The sequence below is a fragment of the Giraffa tippelskirchi genome, chromosome 5 (genome assembly GCF_054371585.1).
Source record: "Giraffa tippelskirchi isolate mGirTip1 chromosome 5, T2T-mGirTip1v1.2.pri, whole genome shotgun sequence".
Classification (NCBI taxonomy): Eukaryota; Metazoa; Chordata; class Mammalia; order Artiodactyla; family Giraffidae; genus Giraffa; species Giraffa tippelskirchi.
Window position 1 is genome coordinate 56001396 of NC_137279.1, and position 15974 is coordinate 56017369.

Here is a 15974-nt window from a genome sequence, read left to right on the forward strand (position 1 = left end):
TCCATCACCAACTCTGTGGCTCAGATCATGACTCCTTATTGCCAAATTGAGACTTAAAGTGAAGAAAGTAAGGAAAACCACTAGACCATTCAGGTATGACCTAAATAAAATCCCTTATGATTATACAGTGGAAGTGAGAAATAGATTTAAGGGACTACATCTGATAGACAGAGTGCCTGATGAACTATGGATGGAGGTTCCTGACATTGTACAGGAGACAGGGATCAAGACCATCCCCATGGAAAAGAAATGCAAAAAAGCAAAATGGCTGTTTGAGGAGGCCTTACAAATAGCTGGGAAAAGAAGAGAAGCCAAAAGCAAAGGAGAAAAGGAAAGATGTACCCATTTGAATGCAGAGTTCCAAAGAATAGCATGGAGAGATAAGAAAGCCTTCCTTAGTGATCAGTGCAAAAAAATAGAGGAAAACAATAAAATGGGAAAGACTAGAAATCTCTTCAAGAAAATTAGAGATACCAAGGGAACATTTCATGCAAAGCTGGGCTCAATAAAGGACAGAATAGTATGGACCTAACAGAAGCAGAAAATATTAAGAAGAGGTGGCAAGAATACACAGAAAAACTGTACAAAAAAGATCTACGTGACCCAGATAATCATGATGGTGTGATCACTCACCTAGAGCCACACGTCCTGGAATGTGAAGTCAAGTGGGCCTTAGGAAGCATCACTACAAACAAAGCTAGTGGAGGTGATAGAATTCTAGTTGAGCTAATTCAAATCCTAAAAGATGATGCTGTGAAAGTGGTACACTCAATATGTCCCGGTGTTGTTTTTGCTGACTGTATACAGCTTCTCCTGGAGAAGGCAATGGCACCCCACTCCAGTACTCTTGCCTGGAAAATCCCATGGACAGAAGAGCCTGGTAGGCTGCAGTCCATGGGGTCGCAAAGAGTCGGACTGACTGAGCGACTTCACTTTCACTTTTCACTTTCATGCATTGGAGAAGGAAATGGCAACCCACTCCAGTGTTCTTGCCTGGAGAATCCCAGGGACAGGAGAGCCTGGTGGGCTGCCGTCTATGGGGTCGCACAGAGTCGGACACGACTGAAGTGACTTAGCAGTAGCAGCAACTTCACTATATTCATTGATTAGCTCTAGTAATTTTCTGGTGGAGTCTTTAGGGTTTTCTATGTAGAGGATCATGTCAACTGCAAACAGTGAGAGTTTTACTTCTTCTTTTCCAATCTGGATTCCTTTTATTTCTTTTTCTGCTCTGATTGCTGTGGCAAAAACTTCCAAAACTATGTTGAATAGTAGTGGTGAGAGTGGGCACCCTTGTCTTGTTCCTGACTTTAGGGGAAATGCTTTCAATTTTTCACGATTTAGGATAATGTTTGCTATGGGTTTGTCATATATAGCTTTTATTATGTTGAGGTATGTTCCTTCTATTCCTGCTTTTTGGAGGGTTTTTATCGTAAATGGATGTTGAATTTTGTCAAAGGCTTTCTCTGCATGTATTGAAATAATCATATAGTTTTTATTTTTCAATTTGTTAATGTGGTGTATTAAATTGACTGATTTGTGGATATTGAAAAATCCTTGCATCCCTGGGATAAAGCCCACTTGGTCATGATGTATGATCTTTTTAATATGTTGTTGGATTCTCTTTGCTAGGATTTTGTTAAGGATTTTTGCATCTATGTTTATCAGTGATATTGGCCTGTAGTTTTCTTTTTTTGTGGCATCTTTGTCAGGTTTTGGTATCAGGGCTATGGTGGCCTCATAGAATGAGTTTGGAAGTTTACCTACCTCTGCAATTTTCTGGAAGAGTTTGAGTAAGATAGGTGTTAGCTCTTCTCTAAATTTTTGGTAGAATTCAACTGTGAGGCCATCTAGTCCTGGGCTTTTGTTTGTTGCAAGATTTCTGATTACAGTTTCAATTTCCATGCTTCTGATGGGTCTGTTAAGATTTTCTATTTCTTCCTGGTTCAGTTTTGGAAAGTTGTACGTTTCTAAGAATTTATCCATTTCTTCCAAGTTGTCCATTTTATTTACATATAGTTGCTGATAATAGTCTCTTATGATCCTTTGTATTTCTGTGTTGTCTGTTGTGATCTCTCCATTTTCATTTCTAATTTTGTTGATTTGATTCTTCTCCCTTTGTTTCTTGATGAGTCTGGCTAATGGCTTGTCAGTTTTATTTATCTTCTCAAAGAACCAGCTTTTGGCTTTGTTGATTTTTGCTGTGGTCTCTTTCGTTTCTTTTGCATTTATTTCTGCCCTTATTTTTAAGATTTCTTTCCTTCTACTAACCCTGGGGCTCTTCATTCCTTCCTTTTCTAGTTGCTTTAGGTGTAGAGTTAGGTTATTTATTTGATTTTTTTCTTGTTTCTTGAGGTAAGCCTGTATTGCTATGAATCTCCCCCTTAGCACTGCTTTTAAAGTGTCCCATAGGTTTTGGGTTGTTGTGTTTTCATTTTCATTCATTTCTATGCATATTTTGGTTTCTTTTTTTATTTATTCTGTGATTTGTTGGTTATTCAGCAGCATGTTGTTCAGTCTCCATATGTTGGAATTTTTAATAGTTTTTCTCCTGTAATTGACATCTAATCTTACTGCATTGTGGTCAGAAAAGATGCTTGGAATGATTTCAATTTTTTTGAATTTGCCAAGGCTAGATTTATGGCCCAGGATGTGATCTGTTCTGAAGAAGTTTCTGTGTGTGCTTGAGAAAAAGGTGAAATTCATTGGTTTGGGGTGAAATGTCCTATAGATATCAATTAGGTCTAACTGGAGGAATCAACCTGCCTGACTTCAGGCTCTACTACAAAGCCACAGTCATCAAGACAGTATGGTACTGGCACAAAGACAGAAATATAGATCAGTGGAACAAAATAGAAAGCCCAGAGATAAATCCATGCACCTATGGACATCTTATCTTTGACAAAGGAGGCAAGAGTATATCATGGAGAAAAGACAATCTCTTTAACAATTGGTGCTGGGAAAACTGGTCAACCACTTGTAAAAGAATGAAACTAGAACAATTTCTAACACCATACACAAAAATAAACTCACAATGGATTAAAGATCTAAACATAGGGGAAGAAACTGTAAAACTTCTAGAGAAAAACATAGGCGAAACACTCTCTGACATAAACTACAGAAGGATCCTCTATGACCCACCTCCCAGAATATTGGAAATAAAAGCAAAAATAAACAAATGGGACCTAATTAAAATTAAAAGCTTCTGCACAACAAAGGATACTATAAGCAAGGTGAAAAGACAGCCTTCAGAATGGGAGAAAATAATAGCAAATGAAGCAATGGACAAAGAATTAATCTCAAAAATATACAAGCAACTCCTGCAGCTCAATTCCAGAAAAAGAAATGAACCAATCAAAAAGTGGGCCAGAGAACTAAGCAGACATTTCTCCAAACAAGACATACAGATGCCTAACAAACACATGAAAAGATGCTCAATATCACTCATCATCAGAGAAATGCAAATCAAAACCACAATGAGGTACCATTCCATGCCAGTCAGAATGGCTGCTATCCAAAAGTCTACAAGCAATACATGCTGGAGAGGGTGTGGAGAAAAGGGAACCCTCTTACACTGTTGGTGGGAATGCAAACTAGTACAGCCACTATGGAGAACAGTGTGGAGATTCCTCAAAAAACTGGAACTAGAACTGCCATATGACCCAGCAATCCTACTGCTGGGCATACACACTGAGGACACCAGAATTGAAAGAGACACATGTACCCCAGTGTTCATCGCAACACTGCTTATAATAGCCAGGACATGGAAGCAGTCTAGATGCCCATCAGCAGACGAATGGATAAGGAAGCTCTGGTACATAAACACAATGGAATATTACTCAGCCATTAAAAAGAATACATTCGAATCAGTTCTAATGAGGTGGATGAAACTGGAGCCTATGATACAGAGTGAAATAGGCCAGAAAGAAAAACACCAATACAGTATACTAACGCATATATATGGAATTCAGTAAATTGGTAAAGATAACCCTGTATGCGAGATAGCAAAAGAGACACAGATGTACAGAACTGTATTTTGGACTCTATGGGAGAGGGCAAGGGCAGGATGATATGGGAGAATGGCATTGAAGCATGTAAATTATCATATGTGAAACAAATCACCAGTCCAGTTTCGATGCATGATACAGGGTGCTCAGGACTGGTGCACCGGGATGACCTGGAGGGATGGGATGGGGAAGGAGGTGGGAGGGTGGTTCTGGATGGGAAACACATGTACACCCATGGTGGATTCCTGTCAATGTATGGCAAAACAAATACAATTTTGTAAATTAAAAAAATAGGTAAATAAATAAATAGAAAAGGAATTAACTCTCAGATGATTAGAGTGGGGCTTACTCCAAGAGAGCTGAACAGAGTTAGATTGATCTTCTAGAAATGTATACTCTGATGGTGTATTAGATATTTAGAACAGAAATCTCTCCTTATCACTTTTCTAGGTAGTTGAGATTAAAGCAGAACAAGGAAGTGTTCCCCATGGCTAGAGAAGAGAATAATCCAAGTGACCTGGTAAAAAAGAACATGAAATTCAAAAAATTGTAAATGGTTTTGATTATCTGACTTTTCTTATGAAAAATATAGTCATGCCATGGGAAGCTTCTGGCCATGATTTGAACTGATCTGAATTGTCCTGTTAACATATTCCCCTCAAAGTTGGATGAAGATAACCTTTATTTTCTTCTGTACTTAGTGCTGTTTCAGTTGGGATTTCCCAGAGAAACAGAACCAATAGGGATTCTATCTATATCTAACTATATCTATCTATTATAGCTTAATATATATATATATATGTATTAAATGCAAAAAAATTATCAAAAATTGACTGACAATTATGGAGGCTGTCAAGTTCAAGTTCAAAATCTACAGGATTGGTGGAAGGTTGGAGACTCGAGAGCTGATGCTAAAGTTCCAATCTGAGAGCAATATGCTGTAGAATTCTCTCTTGCTCAGGGAAGACCAGTGTTTTTGTTCTAGTGAAGTCTTTGACTGGATGAAGTCTACCTACATATGGAAGGCAATCTGCTTTAAGCAAAGTCCACTGATGTAAGTATTAATCTCCACAAAAAAACACCCTCACAGAAACATGCAAAATGATGTTTGACTAAACATTGGGCATCCCATTGCCCAAACAATTTGATACAAGAAATTAAGCATCATAGTACCCAAACAAGCTTCAGGATAATTTTCTTTCCCAGATTCACATGTAGAAGACAAATCAAATATGAAATGATTTACTGATGTTTCATAGAATGTCCTAGTATAGACTAGTGTTCAGGGGATTACCGAGAATAAGAAATAACTAAACAGAGAACTTATGAATAAAGTATACCTCATGAGAAAGGCACAGTGTTTAGAATATCCCCAAAGAGCCATAATTTCCTGTAACTTGTATCCTCAGAGGTAAAATGAAAAGAAGCTATGTCAGCAGGAAAACTAGATAATTTATATCAGCAATAAAAATTCCTTTTTCCTATGTTTTGTGGTAGCTCACCACACAGATATCTCCTGTCTAGGTAACTGCTGAATTTAGATCTACAATTCATTTTACAGGGGTGTTTTTTAGAATATTTTAGATTAGATCACTTTAATATCTTAGGTGAAAACCGTTATAAAAACAAAGTTATCTGCACAACCACTCAATTCTTTCGCTTCATTTTGTTAATATATTTTCTCATTGCTATGCAATCAAAGCCTATTTAAGCTAAAGACAGACAACAAGCAAGGAATTATTTGTACATATTATAAGAAGACTATTTTTATTCAGGTAGAAAAGGCTGAAAGTTTTCTAGTGATTCATTTTCCTGTATTTATTAAGTAGTATGAATGCTTAAAGAGACAGCATAGGGCAGTGTTTTTTTTTAATCACTCAAAATACATTACTTTTAACAATATTTTGTCCTTTTTATTTCTGTTTATAAATCTACATTTTATATGAATAATGATGACTGTACCTTGGGGTTTTCACTGAAATATCAGAAGCCAGAATTCTTAGCTGCCCAGGTCCTATTAGAACTTTGCAAATACACCTCTTAAAACTTTCAATGGAATAATGTTATAAAAACAGACCTGGCAACAGAAACTCATTTTCAAAAATTTAGTCTTGGACACTTTATGTGACTTTCAGGATAATTTCTTTTATGTATTTTCTTTCCCTAAACGTGTTCCTGTACTTTAGATTATAGGACTGTCATGGTCCCTAAGGCAAACCTCTGATTTATCAATGTCTGCCCTTAAAAACCTCAGGACATACAAATCAAACTTCAAGTCATCAGTATAGCTTTAGTCCTTGACTTCTCATTGCCCAGTCTACTGTTTTGCTTTGTTTTTGTTTTTAAGTATGCGCTAAGCCTTTTGGGTAGGCCAAGAGAGACCTTTGGACTTTTTGATAGATTTTTACTTGTTTTTTATCACTGCTTTTTAGAACTCTGAAGAGAAAGAAAACCATAACTTTTCAAATGAAGTTTTAACAATTGAGCTTCATCACATTGCATTCATCTTTTCACTAAGTGTAAATCCACTGCTGCTGCTGCTGCTGCTGCTAAGTCGCTTTAGTCGTGTCCGACTCTGTGCGACCCCATAGACGGCAGCCCACCAGGCTCCACTGTCCCTGGGATTCTCCAGGCAAGAATATTGGAGTGGGTTGCTATTTCCTTCTCCAGTGCATGAAAGTGAAAAGTGAAAGTGAAGTCGCTCAGTCATGTCCGACTCTTTGCGACCCCATGGACTGCAGCCTACCAGGCTCCTCCGTCCATGGGGTTTCCCAGGCAAGAGTACTGGAGTGGGGTGCCATTGCCCTCTCCACTAGTGACCCAAATAAACATGAAATAATGAGTAATATCTCGCCTAGTGATTATAAAAGGAAGAAACCCTTAGATAAATGTTAACCAGTGAGACCATACTAAGGGGAAGATTGAGTCCCGGAAAGGTACAAGTCCCACACTCTGGCATCATCATTTTTATGTGAACTGTTGCTGGTATTTCAAATGGTTGTGATGTGTTCCACACCCTCCCATGAGTGGAGTCAGCAGAAATTCACTAATTGTATTTCTATTTAAATGTTTAGCTCCAAAAATCAGTTTAGAGAGTTGAAGCCATAGTAAATATGCCTCTCAGATTTGAAATAAAGAACACTAATTGGATATAAAATAAAAGTATTTTGTATCAGATTAGCCACTGAACCAGTGAGAAATTTAGAAGAGAAAGAGGTATTGAATCTTCTTTAATTGAGAAAGCAGATTTCTCCAGTCATTATTAAGGGACTGGTATAATAATGTCTTGTTTTTATAACCCCTTTACAAAGGAATTATGCATGATTTTGATCTCTGTGGTAGTCAGTATAACACTAGGCAACTTTACAGGAACAAACTATATTCTTGGTGGCTTAATCCACAATAGTGTATTTCTCATTCATGAAAATTCTGATGTGTGCTGGAATGCTGTCCTTCATCTGGCAGCTTCACCATACAGATTTCATGATCTTGAGCTATTTCTGTGGGAGAGAGAGCTGAATTGGCCTGGAGGAGACATCCTCCACGTTCTCCCATGCACTGGCCAGATCCTTACTATATGGTCTCAATGAACAGCCAAGTGCTCAGTCATTTTAGTCGTGTCCAACTCTGTGCGACCCTATGTACTATAGCCTGCCAGGCTCCTCTGTCTGTGGGATTCTCCAGGCAAGAATACTGGAGTGGATTGCCATGCCCTGCTCCAGGGGATCTTCCTGACCCAGGGATCGAACCCACAGAGCTCTTACTGCATCGGCAGGCAGGTTTCTTACCACTAGTGCCACCTGGGAAGTGGTCTCAATGAACAGCAGGGGTGACTGTCAAATAAATGTAAGGACTACCTCTGGTCTGTTGTATGGTTTCCTTTTTAAAGACTAAATGTCTCTGCTACAATCAGAGACTGGAATTAGAGAGCTGGATAATGTGCTTTGTTTACATAGGTACAGAAGAAGCAGATTCAATCAAAGTTTGTTTATTAATATTTGTTCCCCAATCAGCTACATGGCATATGATAATCATATAATGGTTCTGAGTTACTGAGGACTTGCTAAATTCCAAAAACCATTCTAAGCACTATACTTGCATTATCTCATGCAGTACTCACCTGTGCTTTTATGGTAGGCATTATTATTATTACCTCTCTTGTACAAGTGGGGAAACTGTGGCAAAAGATGGTAAATGACTAGTTTAGGTCACATGGTAAATAAGTGATAGAGCCACTTTTGAATCTGGGAAATTAGGCTCCTAGGAAATTTGCTTTTGTGTTTTATGGTGAAGATCAATATAAAGCCACTATAAAAAAGAAAAAAAAATCAGCCCAAGTATGCTTCTTTATGCTCACTGCTGCTGCTGCTGCTGCTAAGTCGCTTCAGTCGTGTCCGACTCTGTGCGACCCCATAGACAGCAGCCCACCAGGCTCCCCCGTCCCTGGGATTCTCTAGGCAAGAACACTGGAGTGGGTTGCCATTTCCTTCTCCAATGCATGAAAGTGAAAAGTGAAAGTGAAGTCACTCAGCTGTGTCCGACCTCTAGCGACCCCATGGACTGCAGCCTACCAGGCTCCTCTGTCCATGGGATTTTCCAGGCAAGGAAAGTGGGTTGCTATTGCCTTCTCCAGAAGATTGCATATCTGCAATTAACAACATCTCAGAAATAGCAACAGATCAGTGGGCAGATGTGTATGGATGGTGACCAGATAGGGAATGAAGAATATTAAAGCTCTTTCTACCATTAGTTACAGTTACAAATTCAACAAGGAACTCAAAACCAATTTTTTTTTTAATTAGAATGACCTATTTCCTTAGATATTTACATCTGTGCTTTGCACCTTAAATTACTACTGATGTCACTAGAGAATAGAAATTTCATTAGAAATTGCCTCTTGATACTCTCAGTTATTCTTCGATAGAATAAACTGAAAATAATATTAAAAATCTCTCCCCTTTGTCTTCTGCATTTCTCTCCTTATCTTTTTCTTTCTTTTTGTTTTAAACTCATTTCTGCAGACATCCTCTGTTTCCTATCTGCTTGCCAAATTTTAATCTATTTTAATACTCGAGTGTTGCTGACATGTAGTTTCTAACTTTTCAAATCAAACACTGAATGCTTTTTGTTAACCAGTAAATTTCACATAATGAGTTTCTATAATTATGCTTCTTTTATGGAAAGGAATAAAAAGTGTGGTTGAGGTGTCTACTATTTCTGAAGAATTAAAATTCTTTTAAAAAGCAGTGGAGCTCCATCATTGTATTGCTTTGACTTTAAACTTTCTAAGACAATGTATTTTCTTTCAGCAAAGCATCATAAAACTAAAGTAGGATAATAGTAAATACAGCTTTTCTATGAAGATGAACATTTCTGCTTTTGCTCTGGACCACTTAAGTCTTTGCTGTGATTTGAGCACTGCATCACATGCCTTGCTTTGTCCGATCCATAATGTTTACATTTATCCCTTAGTATCTCACTACATCACGTTTAAATGTAAAGAACTGAGATTTGTTTCCCTCCACTGGAATTCCTAAATAACAGTTCTGCCTATTGCAGCTTAAAAGATGTGTCATGGCAGCTGCAAATAACTTTCAAAAAGAAATGTTGTGCAGCAAACTATCATATTTCATGTGCACTCTGGCAAATGGTGCTTGCTTTTTGGCCCCGATTCAGCCTTCTTTTGCAAACCAACTTCCTGCAGCATGAGGATATACATTTTCCTGGGCCAAATATTCCAAAGTGGACACCAATTTGGGACTGCTAGCTTTTTCCAGCTCTCCAGCTTTTGGACATATGAGCATTGAAAATACTAGATTTCTACTTCTGATGCCAAACATTTAGGCTTTGGAGACTGAAAAGTCAAGTCTTAATTTTAGCATTTAATGCCAGAAGCAAGCTGTCCTTTTGAAACAATTCCTGTCTGGCAGTGGATCAGCACAGAACACCTCCTTTTCAGGCAATCTCTGTGTCATCTGCTCAGCACACCCGGAGTGGTCAGTTACTTCTAGTTCTGGAGTAGAAAGTGGATAACATGAAGTGAGGGTGGAGGGGTGGGAGGATCGTGGATAATGCAGCATGGATATTTGGTAAAAGGGAAACTAACTCAATTTTACTTTTTCGTGTTTGTTCTTTCTTTTTTTTTTTTTTTCTTTCTTAGCTAATGTGCAATTTAACTTTTTTACTTCTGCATCTTTGGAGTGTAGGGAAGTAGTTGCTCTTCTATTCTACCATCCTCTTCATTCTAAGTGCTTTAATAGTGTAATGGGATAAAGAGTAACTTAGGTTTGGGGAGGACAGTTGTAGACAGCATAGTCAGAGAGAGTTTCTTTGAGGGGATGACATTTGAAGTAAGACCTGGATGACCAAAAGAAGGAAGACATGAAAAGTTATATGGGAAAAGCATTCCTGACAGTGGGGATAGCTTATGCAAAGGCCTTAAAGGAGAACTAGCACTAGCTTAGTGCGTTTATGGAATAGAAAGGCCAGTGTGGCAAATAATATTATTTGATTCATCCAGTAGACAATTTCTTTCACACCTGCCTCTTACCAATATGGTGTCTGAAAGTTAGATAATAGCTTTCCCAACACCTCTCATTACCAAGGTTGATCATTAACCTATTTTGAAGCAATGAGACTTATAGAAAAGTCTATTTGTGGGTAATGAGACATAAGGGAAAACTTCCCCAGTGGCTCAGCAGTAAAGAATCTGCCTGCAATGTAGGAGATTCAGGTTCAATCCCTGGGTTGGGAAGATCCGCTGGAGAGGAAATGGCAACCCACTGACTATATTCTTGCTGGGAAAATCCCATGAAAGGGGAGCCTGGTGGGCTACAGTCTGTGGGGTTGCAAAGAGTTGGACATGACTGAGCACAGGGAAAGTTTTTACTTTCCAAATAAAAAAAATAGCTACAGCTTCTCTCCCTTCCCTTCTCTTCCTACCTAGAATGCAGATGTGAAGGATGGCGTGACAGTAGCCACACTGTAACCATGAGGCAATAAGGTTAAGGACCACAATCCAACATGCTAAGCATGGTAGAATAGAAACTTAAAATTAACCTGGATTCCTGATCACATTGATTTTTGGATGAATTCTGAGTTTACCTATTTATGGGATTTGGGGTAAGTAAATTATTAATGTTCTTATGGTTTAAGCCATTGTTTGTCAGATATTCTATAACCTTGCAGCTAAAAGCATTCCTACCCATTTCTAACAGTAAAGGTAGTAGAATAGTATAGAGTAGTGAGTGAACACAGTTCAGTTCAGTTCAGTTGCTCAGTCGTGTCTGACTCTTTGCAACCCCATGGACCGCAGCATGCCAGGCCACCCTGTCCATTACCAACATCTGGAGTTTACTCTAACTCATGTTCATTGAGCTGGTGATGCCATCCAACCATCTCATCTTCTGTCATCCCCTTCTCCTCCCGCCCTCAATCTTTCCCAGCTTCAGGGTCTTTTCAAATGAGTCAGTTCTTTGCATCAGGTAGCCAAAAGATTGGAGTTTCAGCTTCAGCATTAGTCCTTCCAATGAATATTCAGGACTGATTTCCTTTAGGATGGACTGATTGGATCTCCTTGCAGTCCAAGGGACTCTCAAGAATCTTCTCCAACACCACAGTTCAAAAGCATCAATTCTTTGGCGCTCAGCTTTCTTCACTGTCCAACTCTCACATCCATACATGACCACTGGAAAAACCATAGCCTTGACTAGATGGACGTTTGTTGGCAAAGTAATGTCTCTGCCTTTTAATATGCTGTCTAGGTTGGTCATAACCTTCCTTCCAAGGAGTAAGCGTCTTTTAATTTCATGGCTGCAATCACCATCTGCAGTGATTTTGGAGACCAGAAAAATAAAGTCTGTCACTGTTTCCACTGTTTCCCTATCTATTTCCCATGAGGTGATGGGACTGGATGCCATGATCTTAGTTTTCTATGTTGAGTTTTAAGCCAGCTTTTTCACTCTCCTCTTTAACTTTCATCAAGAGGCATTTTAGTTCTTCTTCACTTTCTGCCTTAAGGGTGGTGTCATCTGCATATCTGAGGTTACTGATATTTCTCCCAGCAATCTTGATTCAGGCTTGTGCTTCATCCAGCCCAGCATTTCTCATGATATACTCTGCATATAAGTTAAATAAGCAGGGTGACAATATACAGCCTTGACATACTCCTTTTCCTATTTGGAACCAGTCTGTTGTTCCATGTCCAGTTCTAACTGTTGCTTCCTGACCTGCATACAGGTTTCTCAAGAGGCAGGTCAAGTGGTCTGGTATTCCCATCTCTTTCAGAATTTTCCACAGTTTATTTTGATCCACAGTCAATGGCTTTGGCATCATCAATAAAGCAGAAATAGATGTTTTTCTTGAACTCTTGCTTTTTCGATGATCCAGCAGATGGTGGAAATTTGATCTCTGGTTCCTCTGCCTTTTCTAAAACCAGCTTGAACACCTGGTAGTTCATCGTTCACATATTGTTGAAGCCTGGCTTGGAGAATGTTGAGCATTACTTTACTAGCATGTGAGATGAGTGCAATTGTGCGGTAGTTTGAGCATTCTTTGACATTGCCTTTCTTTGGGATTGAAATGAAAACTGACCTTTTCCATCTGATGGACATCACTGGATGGTCAACACCAAAATCAGATTGTTATATTCTTTGCAGCCAAAGATGAGAAGCTCTATACAGTAAGCAAAAACAAGACTGGGAGCTGACTGTGGCTCAGATCATGAACTCCTTATTGCCAAATTCAGACTTAAATTGAAGAAAGTGGGGAAAGCCACTAGGCCATTCAGGTGTGACCTAAATCAAATCCCTTACAATTATACAGTGGAAGTGAGAAGTAGATTTAAGGGACTAATTTGATAGAGTGCCTGATGAACTATGGATGGAGGTTCATGACGTTGTACAGGAGAATGGCTGTCTGAGGAAGCCTTACAAGTAGCTGTGAAAAGAAGAGGAACAAAAAGCCAAGGAGAAAAGGAAAGATGTACCCATTTGAATGCAGAGTTCCAAAGAATAACAGAGGGAGAAAAGAAAGCCTTGTTCAGTGATCAGTGCAAAGAAATAGAGGAAAACAATAGAATGGAAAGACTAGAGATCTCTTCAAGAAAATTAGAGATACCAAGGGAGCATTTCATGCCAAGATGGGCTCAATAAAGGAAAGAAATGGTATGGACCTAACAGAAACAGAAGATATTAAGAAGAGGTGGCAAGAATACACAGAAGATCTATACAAAAAAAGATCTTCACAACCCAGATAGTCACGATGGTGTGATCACTCACCTAGAGCTAGACATCCTGGAATGTGAAGTCAAGTGAACCTCAGGAAGCATCACTGTGAACAATGCTAGTGGAGGTGATGTAATTCCGGTTGAGTGAACACAAGGGTAAAGAAATAGGAAGGGACCAGATCATGTAGGACTTTGTAGACAATGATACAGGATTTAGGATTTATCCTGATAGGGAAACTTTAAGGAGAAAATTCTTGTTATCAGAATTATGTTTTGTTTTTGTTTTTTTTTAATGAAAAATTTACTCTGATATGTGAAGAATATACTACAGGGATACAGAAGCAACAGTGAGGCAAGTTAGGAAACTGTAATAGTCAAGGGAAAAGATGAACACAGATGTGATTATGATGATGACAATGGAGAAGGATATGAATTCAAATTCAGTATACATTGTACAGATAGAGCTAAGTGGGTTTTCTTTAGCTCTGCACATGGAATTGAGGGAAGGAGAGTGATCAAGGATGACTCCTGGGTTTTTTGCCTGAGAAAATTGTTGCTCAACAGTGCCATTCACTGAGGTGGAGGAATCAGGGAAAGGAGCAGATTGCTAGGAGTGGTATAGTGGCAAGGGAAACTGGGAGTTATTTTTGATACATTAACTTTGAGATACTTAGTACACATCAGAGTAGAGATAGAGTTTAGGGAAGAGGGTATGAGTAGATGTATAAATTTTAGGATTTGTAATTCCTTTATCTTCAATAGAAAATTAGAAAAAATCTTCTAAATATTTTTATGACTACAATGAATCTTCAATAATAATAATAATGCTAGAAAGAGAAATGGGATTTAAAATTTCCCAGGGTTTTCCTAACCATTCAGCGACTTTTTTTTTCCTAGCAAGTCTCTGATAACTGAGTGTGACATTGGGGTTGAGAGTACTTTACTTTAGGGTTGATGTCCATTTATCTATCTATTGTTCTGGTCTTTAAGTTCTCAAGTGGAGTCATCTTATATGATTTCCTAGTTTATATAGTACTTAATTAGTTGCTGTACTCCTCTTGTTTTCAACTTTAGTCTGTCCTTTTCTTCTCCTATTATTTCTTTAACCTTACCATGATTTTGTATTTTGCAACCTTCTCGAACATTCTCCAGTATGGTAAAACCATCTGGAGGAGTTTTTCATTTTCTACAGGCTAATTTACACCTAACTTTAGGTCATATCCTTCTTTGTCTAAATGTAAAAATCGGCAAGATTTATCATTATCTCTGGATTAGGAAATGTATAGTGTTATCTGCTACCAGGTAGAGAATCTATCTCTTCCTCTGAGACCAGTATTATTATAGTAGTGCTCCTCTATTGACCTTTGTTGAAAATAAGGATTAGAAGTGTCTACAGTTACAATCTAGTCTAATCTGTTTATGTTGAAGAGGCAAGCATTTAGGTGGGGACAGGTGAGATTATTTGCTCATGAATATTTGAAAGCATATAATTCATCCCAATGATAGGCAAGTGTCTGTGCAATCATCATCATTGGGGCTATCTGTCCAGCTACTCTGATATTCATAAGCATGATAAGGAATTGTCAGTACTTAAGTAATAATGAGGAACACTTCTTGATCATTTACTGTGTGACAACATGCTGCTCAAAATGCTCCTTCTGTCTTGTTCACAGCAGCGTCCATTGTATTTTGCAGATTTTCCCAGAAAAAAAAAAGGGAATTTTTTTAAAAGTTGAAATGGAATTGTTTCCTAGATGTCAAAATACAAGAATTTCCTTTCTTCATTGTCCTTGTTTATAATTTTTATCTTTAAAGGATACCTTTGGGAGCAAAAATCTCAGGAGTGAAAATGTGAGCACGTTGAGACAGGACACAGGTTGGGAGAGTGTTACTATAACTTGATGACACGCTTAAGCTGTCGCCATGGAGGTGTAGACAAATATAGAGGGAAAAAAACATTTAGTAGGTACTCAATGTACTGATTAATCTTTTTATCAAAGCATATATCACAACAGCTAACACAAAGCAATTTCTTAATGAGTAGTATTAAATGGAAAAGCAAGTTTGATGTGGAAAATAGGGCAAAAAGGAGAAACATGAAAAGATTCCTAGGTTTCTTACTTGATCTCTGTGTGGGTATTTGTGTGATAATAAAAGAAAGGCCAAAGGCAGTTTATGTTTCAAGAGGGGGAAAAGCATATTAGGTTTGAGTTTGAAATACTCATAAGACATTCAGGTGTCTGGCAGGAAGTTAGAGTCTGACACTCGACATAAAGATACAGTTTTGAGGGAGTGTTATAGGCATTTTTGCTGATAACTCAGTCCATGGGGATAGACAATGAATAGAATAAGAAGAAAAGGAAGACAAAGAGCACACCAGACATACACCAGTCTCCAAGCTCTTTTCCAGATGCTGTTCCCTTTGCCTGGAGTGGTCTTCTTCCAGATAGCCCATGACCCCACCCTCACCTCCTGCAGATCTTTGTTCAAATGGTATCTCAGTGAGATACCTTGACAACCCTATTTCTGCTGGACACCCTCCTGGAACTTTCCTCTATGACTCTTCTTTATTTCCCCTGTTAGTACTTGAAACCATCTAGTCTATTAAATCTTTTATTTCTTTTTGTTTTTTACCTACGATTTACCCTGTCTAAAAGTTGCATTCCATGAGAGCAGGCTTCTGTTTGCTCCTGATTTGTTTATTACTATAAACAAGGTGCCTGCAACAGTGTTAGGCACAT